Source organism: Sturnira hondurensis, unplaced genomic scaffold (assembly GCF_014824575.4).
Source record: "Sturnira hondurensis isolate 20B ecotype Veracruz unplaced genomic scaffold, ASM1482457v3 Scaffold0006413, whole genome shotgun sequence".
Taxonomy (NCBI): Eukaryota; Metazoa; Chordata; class Mammalia; order Chiroptera; family Phyllostomidae; genus Sturnira; species Sturnira hondurensis.
In genome coordinates this window covers 38,337,463-38,345,114 of record NW_028079044.1, presented here as the reverse complement: position 1 = coordinate 38,345,114, position 7,652 = coordinate 38,337,463, and the positions used below count along the sequence as shown (strand labels likewise).

Here is a 7,652-nt window from a genome sequence, read left to right as displayed (position 1 = left end):
AACAAAGCAAAAATAAACAAAACCCTCATAACCTTCCTCCATTGGCCCTATATTAGTATATAGCTCCCCATTCCAATCCATCTGAACCAGCCCTGAACCAGAGGAATCAACTTTGCAACTTCCTCTACCACAACTCCATTAAGTATCAGTCACCAATTTTTATTGGTTTTGTTCTTTTAAAAAACAATACCTCAAATGAACACAAATTACATGTAGGCATTTGCTCTAGTCCTGATGCCTGGATGGTCTTTTTAAAATGCAGATGCCTCCCTAAGTGTTCAGCACATGGGCTTTCCTTCCCTTCCTCTATCCTCTCAGCTGCCACAGGGCTTTTGCACGTGCTGTCCCCCACTTTCTGGAGCTCAGCCTTCACATCCCAACTCTTCTATTAGTCGCTCAGGAAAAACCTTCTCTCCTGCTTCCCAACTTCCCCACTATGAGGTCTCCCTCTATACCCGGTTTCTTTTCCCTGACACAAATAGGTACTTGCAGAAAATTTGAGAGTCCTCCCTAGATATACTGCAAGCTTTGTGAAGGCAGGTAATAGCTCTGTTGTATTCATCATCGTTTCTCAGACCCTAGCAATTGTATGATGCTGTACAGAGAGGACCTTGTATAAAAACAGGTTGACTGAATGCAGGAGCCTCTACATTTTATGGGACTGGTTTAGGAGTTTTATGTTAACTTCGTCGTTACAGAGCCACTAAAATGAATTCTTGTGTTAGGAGTACACGAAACTGCACAACGACTGCTTTTTCCTCTAAAAACAACCGCAAGAAAAAAGCCAGATAATCACTTCGTTGCCAAGCACTGCGCGTGCCCTACTTCCCCGTTTCGCAACCCTCGGAGACCCTCTAGCACCGGAATCACCTCGGCGCTTGCTCAGTTCGGGGCTGTAGCACCAGGGGGCCGGTTCCAAAGAAAAGGAAATGGTCATTGCGCCTGCGTCGCTCCTTCTGGGTCTTACGCTAGCTGCGCAGGCGCACAGGTACCATTTTGACCGTAAACATCCTGCCGATTTGAACCGAGAATTTGGGCGGCAGGAAGAGCTGCAGGGTAACGGCAGCCATCTTGTTTGTTTGAGTGAATCGGAAGGAGGCGGCGGCTGCGGCGGCAGCCAGAGCTGCTCGGAAGCTATACCTCACAGGGGCTCCCCCCCTTTCCCCGCCCCCTCCCCCGACCCTTTCCCCTCCCCAGGCCACCCAGTCGGCTCAACTCCCGGTGGAGAGCTAGGTAAGATACTGTGCCGACCCCTTTCTATCCTCCGGCTCCCTCCCCCCCACGCCCTCCCCACCGTCTTGCGAGCGGGGAGTCGGACTCCGGGGGGCGGGAGAAGGCAGCCCTCGCTGCACCCCAGGACGCTGGCTGCCACCCTGGGAGCCCCCGAGCGGCGGCGCCGCCTGCCCAGGCCCCTTCGCCCCGGGCCCGCTTTGGGCCGGGACCCGCGCCTTCTGGGCCCGCACATCGCTTGTTGGTAACAAATGGTTCTGGTCCGTTCCGGTGCCTCCTAAGGCCGTTATTCTGCGGGTCTCCCGGGGAGCCACATCTCCCCGAGGCAGCGCACGGTGAGAGGAAGAGGAAAGTCCTGGGCCGCGGAGAGAGAGGAGGAGGTTTGAACCAGCCCGCTCTGGGGACCGGGCCGCCTCCCCCGGGAGTAAAAATGGCTGGCTGGGAAGACGCGGGATTCGGGGCGGGAGGAGGCGGCGGCGGGCCCGGTGGCTGCGGTGTCAGCTCGGAGGGGCAGCTATCGTCCGGCTAGCATGGGTGCGGCGGGCCCGGAGGGCGGCGGCGGGCCCCTGGCCAGGGACTGCTGCTGCTCCCCCCCGCCCCCCCCCCTGCTTTTAGGTGAAGGAAGACTTTTATGTTGGGACATTGATACTGGGCAGATCAATCGAAAACGCGATCTAGGGAAGTTGCTTCTGGTTCTTAGGGAATAAGCATAATTGCCCACCCCCCGACTTTTGTAATAATGAAAGCTACTGAGTGTTGTATAGATGCGTTGGAGTGGTGTCTTTTTCCTCGCTGAGAAAGATCATTTTGCAAATGATCTGTGATCGTGTGGGCTGACACTGTCTAGCTGTGCTGCCGGACTTAGCGGCCTTCTCTTCAAATTTGAGAGGAGGCGATGCTGGAGGGGGTTTCTGGCCACCTTATGATTTGTTAGGCTGTGTTCAGCGTTCAGAAACGTGCTTGTGTTTTTAAGGGTCTCTGGTAAAGGGTTGTGTTTATCGACTTCTCTTTGCAAGTGAAAGTTAAAATTTGCTCCCGTTACACGATTTAGTACAGTCACTAAATTCCAGGCGGGCGGGGTGGGGGGAGGGATTCCGTCTTTTAAAATGAAGGTAAATGCCAGCGAGCTGTGTGAGTCTGCAGAATTTTGGTGACAGGCTGGAGAAGCGTCCCTAAGTTGTAGAATCATTAAATTCTTTGTTTAATGTTGGAAGCATCTAGTAATTTTTGAAAAGGCATTGATGAGATATATGCCATATCCAATACTGAATTCTTTAATAGTTTGTAGATGGGTGAGGTGACAGCAAGGGCATGACTAATGGACATAGTGCTCTTTCTACACGAGTCAGAATTACATTGAGAGAGCAAGACCTTTATTTACCGTTTTTGTGTTTATAAAGGCCACACAGTAGTCCACTCTAGAATTGTCTGTGCTATTTAGAGTGGTATGTGTTTAAAGTATTGTTAAAGTTGAGAGTTTCTTTCCTTATAAATTCCTACTTAATGGAACACAAACATTCTGAGAAATATTCTCTTTATAGTTCGGCACAAAAGAGAAACTTACAATTCTTGAGAAGTAAAGATTCTGTGTTTTTTTGTGAAATTGTAATGTCAAAACTGTTAGGTATGATCATGCTGATTGGTATATGTTGTGTGAAATTATTTTCGTCTACGGTGGTATTGTGTTACATATGTGTTCTATTTAATCCTCATAATCCTGTTTGGTAAATATACCCATTTTATAGATGAGATGTTAAGTAACAAAACAACTAAGGAGGGAGGTGAATTTGAACCTAAGACTGATTGTAGAACTCCTGTTCAAAGAATGTTAGTATTACCAAGAGGAAGGGAAGCTCTACTGTGCAGAGTTGGTTGGAAATACCTTTTATCCCTGAAACACTCCCCCCAGCCCTCAAAGAGATAGTTTGTTCTAATCTTATCTTAGGTATTGACATTTTCAGAGGGTAGTAAATTACTGAATTTCGACCTTCCAAGTTTTTATAGTTAGGGAAATTGAACTACGCAGATCAAGCAGCTCTTGACTCCCAGTATAATTTTACTTTGCTTAGGTGATGTATGTGTATGTCCCAAGGATAAAAATTAAAAAATCAAACATTACAAAAAGGTAGGCCTCACTTTCCCAGCAGACCTGCTTTCCAAAGGTAACCAGTGTCCAGACTTTATTTGTACAACACAGATATGTTGTGTTTATGCAAGTGCAGGGAATTTACATAGAAGCCCTCTTTTTTAAATACATATGTTACATCATTGTTTTAGGCTGCATGGAATTGTGTTCTATGTCAGTGTTAATTTGTTAACAGTCCCTTATCAGTGCCCAGGAAGGTTACTGTATTTCTAATACTTTGTTATTAAAAGTCATACTGACGAGGCAACATAGTGTTATAGGTGTGGGCTTTGAAGCTCAAGTTCAGTTTGCATTATTCTTTTTTTTTTTAATATTTTATTTATTTATCTTTAGAGGGGAAGGGAAGGAGAGAAGGAGAGAAATATCAATGTATGCTTGCCTCTCTCGAGGACACACAATGTATCGTGTGTCCCCTGCCAGGAACTGGCCTGCAGCCCAGGTATGTACCCTGGCTGGGAATCGAACCGTGATCCTCTGGTTTGCAGGCCTGAGCTCAGTCCACTGAGCTACACCGGCCAGGGCTTGCATTAACGATTCTTGTTGGTACAGTGTTTATCCTCCCCCTTTCCTTGTTTCCTGGTCTGTAAAATGGGCCAGTATAAATGTACCTTACATGATTGTCATGAACAGAGTGGGCACATAAAATACTTAGGGCTTAGTAGATTTAAACAAATGCTTAGTTATTAATATTAAGCATTTCAAAGTACATCTTTGGCATATTACTGATAGTGTAGTTTTGGTTAGAAAGTATGAGTTTGAAATTTTCATAAGATGATGCCAAATTGCCCTTCAAAGAGTTCATACTAATTTCTACAGTTACCAGTACTACTGCCTTGCTTCTCACAGGTGAGCGAAATCCTGTGATGATTAACCTCATCAGAGATACATGAGTTGTAATTTGGTTTGGCTTTTTGAAAAGCTCTTAAAGAAAATGGGGGGGTGCATTGTGTTCCTGAATATGTTCTAAAATATCAATCTTTCTGACCTTTCACATCAGATTTAAATTTTATTTTTACGATCAATTGAAAAAAGTTGTTTGAGCTTTAGAAAAAAAATGAGAAATCATACATGTTCAGTAAAGAGTTAGTGCCCTGGCTGATGTGGCTCCATGGGTTGAGCACAGACCTGCGAAAGGTCACAGGTTCACTTCCCTGTCAGGGCACATGCCTGGGTTACAGGCCAGGTCCCTGTTGCTGGGGTGTGAAAGGGGCAGTCCACACATTGTTGTTTCTCTCCCTGTCTTCCTCCCTCCCTTCCCCTCACTCGACAAGTAAGTAACTAAAAAGATACTTTTTGTTAAAGAGCAGAATTTAGAATCTTCAAAACCTCTGGAAATTAATCAACTTTTTAAAGATCTGCTGACATTTGGTGTTACTAAGGGGGAAAATGGTTTTAAAAGCAACAACAATTACACTTTCTTCGTATTAGTTACAAGCCAAGAGTTGGTCCACTACTGTACCTCAGGCTTCCTTTAGTTAATAGGGTGATTTCCTCTTGCTGATTGTTTCCCAAAATAATTTTAGCAGTACTCTGCTTTAGTTACCCCCCCATCCCATCCTAATGCCAAGAAAGCATCCATTTAGGAATCTCTGCTTCTGCATAGTTGGGATATTTTAGGCATGGTGCTCTAACTGGCAGCTGAAGTGCTGGCAATGAGCAACTGACACCTGTCGAGAAGTACCAGGCAGTTTTAATTTCTAAAATTCCAGAATTATTTACATGTGTCAACTATTAGATCACTTGGTGTATCTCATTTCCTTATTCATTAACCACATATTTAGAAGTTGTCGTGCAGCAGGCAATATAGTCTAGGAGCTAAATATTAAGGAGTTTTTATGTGGAGCACAACTATCTTGTATTAGTGAAAATTAGGACTTGGCATACGACAGTGACTATTTCTAAGAACACGCTGCCATATTGGAGTTCTAAAAAAATCCTTCTGATTTTATTTATAATGCTGTAGAGGCAGCTTAATTTTTGTGCTGGCAAACTTTAAGGTTTCAAGGAGAAGCATTGATTTGCAACACAGGAAGCTGTCTTTGATTGTGGGAATATATTTTGATCTATAGAATGTTGCTTATGCCCTGACCAGGTGGTTCACTTGGTTGGCACATTGTCCCAGTCACCAAAATGTTGGGGGTTCCGTTCTGGTTGGGGAACATAAAGCAGGCAACCAGTCAATCCATGTTTCTCTCCCTCCCCGTTTTCCCCTTCCTCCCTTCCTGTCTGTAAGTCAGTAAACATATTCTCCCTTCCATGAGTGTTAAAAAAAATAAAATACTTCTGAGTGGGATACAACATAGGCTTGAGGCGTTATAATTTAATCCTTCTGCCGTAGAGTGTTGGATCTGAATTTTTCCTAGACTAATATTCCTTAGCTCTTAATTCTGTATTTGAGATAAGGAGTTCACAATGTTAGGCAATTGATGAAACTTGTTTTTTTCTTTTGAGGAAGTTTTCCTAGTGCGAATTAATGATCCCCTATAAGCATCTGCTCAGAAAATGAGAATTTCAGGAACCTTTACTATGATAAAAAATGGAAATGAAGCAAACTTGACCAAGTAATTTTTGTACCTCCCAAACATTCTTGATAGGCATTAAAGCTCTTTACTCTGGCTCTTTTTTTTTTTCCTTAAGATTTTATTTATTTATCTTTAGAGGGGAAGGGAAGGAGAGAGGGAGAGAAATATCAATGTATGGTTGCCTCTTGTGCAACCTCTTCCCTGCTGGGAACTGGCCTGCAACCCAGACATGTGCCCTGACTGAGAATCGAACCGTGAACCTTTGGTTCTCAGGCCCATGCTCAGTCCACTGAGCTACACCAGCCAGGGCTACTCTGGATCTTTTTTAAAAAGCTAATTCAAAAGAAATTTTAGGCCCTGGCTGGGTAGCTCAGTTGGTTAGAGTGTCATCCCAATAGGCCAGAGTTGTGGGTTTGACCCCCCAGTCATGCCACATGAGATAAGCAACTGAAGAATGCATAGCGAAGTGGAACAACAAAAAATCAGTGTCCATCTGTCCCTTCCTCTTTCCCTCACCTTGCCTCTCTCTGTCTAAAGTCCGTTGAAAAAAATTTTTAAGAATTTTTACATTTCCACTAGCAGTGAATGAGGGGTGCTGCTTCTCAGTATCCTCACCAGCACTTGTTAACATTAATTTTTATTTTGACTCTCATAATAGGTGTGCAGCGAAATCTCCTAATTATAGTGATGTTCAGCGTCTTTTCTTATTTGTGATCAGTGTATCCTCTTCTGTAAATTTTTTCATTTCTTCTGTTCGTTTTCCAATTGGGTTTTTTAAATTCTGGTTTTGAGAGTTTTTTATATATTCTAGATCCAAGTCCCTGTCAGGTGTGGGATTTGCAGATATTTTATTCCCTCATGTATCTTGTTTTTGTATCTTCAGTGGGCTCCTTTGTAGACCAAAAATTTTAATTTGATGAAGGTCAGTTTATCAGTTTTCTTTTTTTTTCTCTTACAGAATGTGATTTTTGTATCGTGTCTAAAAATTCTTGCAAAGTTTTAGGTACTGAAGGTTTTCCCTATGTTTTTTTCTAAACATTTTATAGTTTTGCATTTAAGTATGTGATTTAAATTAATTTTATATGACATTTGAGTGCGAGTCAGGGTGTGTTTTTGTTTTGTTTTGCCTATGAATGATATCCAGTCACTCAAGCACCATTTGTTGAAAAGACTATTCTTCCTCCTTTGAAATGCTTCTGTGTCTTTGTGAAAAATCAATTGGACTTATTTCTCTGGTTTTATTTCTGGGTTCTCTGTTCTATTCTGTTTATCTGTGTCTTTCTGCCGCACAATGTTGACTATTGCAGCTATTTAATAAGTCTTGAGATTGGGTAGACTAATTCTTCCCAATATATTATTCTTTTTCAAAGTAGTTTTGGTTATTCTAGCTCCTTTGCCTTTTCATATAAAGTTTAGAAAAAGTCTTGTCAATACCAGTAAAAAAAAAAAATCTCAGTTGGATTTTGATAGGAGTCATGTTCAAATTTCTTTAAAAACTAAACATACACTTAACGGTGCTGTCTGGACATTCGTCCCAGAGAACTGAAAACTTACGCTCACAAAGAGTCTATATACACAAATATTTATAGCGGTTTTATTTGTAATAGCTAAAAACTGGGAACAGCCAAATGTCCGTCAAGAGGTATATTGTGGTATATCCACCCCATGGAATGTTCCACAATAGTATGTTCCACTAGAAAGAACATACTATTGGTACATGCAACAACTTGGATGGCTCTCAGGAACATTAATGC

General features: G+C 42.7%; 1 protein-coding gene across 1 annotated transcript in view; it reads left to right on the top strand.

Annotated features, from left to right (window-relative positions):
• Positions 1-1,041: 1,041 nt before the first annotated feature.
• Positions 1,042-7,652, top strand: part of RAD21 (RAD21 cohesin complex component) — a 29,814-nt gene continuing 23,203 nt past the window's right edge. Inside the window, exon 1 of the mRNA XM_037048430.1 lies at positions 1,042-1,233. The gene's annotated coding sequence lies outside the window, so the exon portion shown is untranslated. The remainder of the gene's footprint in view (positions 1,234-7,652) is intronic.